This window comes from Colobus angolensis, unplaced genomic scaffold (genome assembly GCF_000951035.1).
Source record: "Colobus angolensis palliatus isolate OR3802 unplaced genomic scaffold, Cang.pa_1.0 Scaffold460, whole genome shotgun sequence".
Lineage (NCBI taxonomy): Eukaryota > Metazoa > Chordata > Mammalia > Primates > Cercopithecidae > Colobus > Colobus angolensis.
Window position 1 is genome coordinate 72,867 of NW_012118044.1, and position 823 is coordinate 73,689.

At 58.0% G+C, this 823-nt stretch overlaps 1 protein-coding gene and 1 pseudogene across 2 annotated transcripts in view; one reads left to right on the forward strand and one right to left on the reverse strand.

Moving 5' to 3' along the window:
* The window catches only part of LOC105523415 (ankyrin repeat domain-containing protein 20A2-like), a gene marked incomplete at its 5' end in the record, with an annotated part of 97,325 nt that overhangs the window by 53,822 nt on the left and 42,680 nt on the right, over positions 1-823 (forward strand). The window lies entirely within an intron of this gene.
* Positions 2-817, reverse strand: LOC105523414 (annotated as a pseudogene). The gene has a single exon (XR_001003597.1). The product of XR_001003597.1 is annotated as a C-terminal-binding protein 2 pseudogene (transcript).

Below are 823 nucleotides of genomic sequence, written 5' to 3' on the forward strand. Positions count from 1 at the left end.
TGAGGTGGTGGTTATGTTCGTTGAGATTGCAGTGCAAGGAGACGCAGTCGCTCTGATACAGCAAATCCTGCAGGGTGTAGACCCTCTGCACGCCCGGGGACTGCTCGATCCCATCCTGCAAGTAGGCGTCATAAAATATGACGCTGACTCCAAAGGCCTTGGCTCGAACTGCAACGGCCTGCCCCGTGCGACCAAAGCCGATGAGGCCCAGCGTCTCCCCACGGATGCGGGCCGCTCTGGAGGCCACCTCTCGGATCTGTTCCACGCTCTGAACCCGCGTGCCTTCCCGCAGTGCCTGGTACAGCCACGTGTTCCTCCGGTACAGATTGAGGATGTGGCAGACGGTAGAGTCCGCCGTCTCTTCCACGGCTGCAGACGGGATGTTGCACACAGCAATTCCGAGCTCGCTGGCAGCCTTGGTGTCCACGTTGTCGTAGCCACTGCCTATCCGCACGATCACTCTCGGGGCCATGAACTTTTCCAGGTCCTCCCTGGTGAGGGTGATGGTGTGGTACATCATGGCACCCACGGCTTCGTTTAGAACCTTCTCGTGGATTTCCTGTGTGGACTGCGCGTCACAGAAGGCCACAGTGGCCAGGTCCTTCAGGATGGGCATCTCCACAGTGCAGTCGCGGCGGTCCAGCAGCGCCACCAGGGGGCGGGGGTGCAGGGGGCTGTTCATGATCTGGGGGCGGATACCTTCACAAATTCTGTCCAATCGCTGTCTCTTGACTTTGTGCTTATCCACAAGGGCCATTCTTTATGGAACTTTGCAACTCTCAGATCAAAAGGCAAAGCAGTCCTCTAAGAACTTAAGGGAACT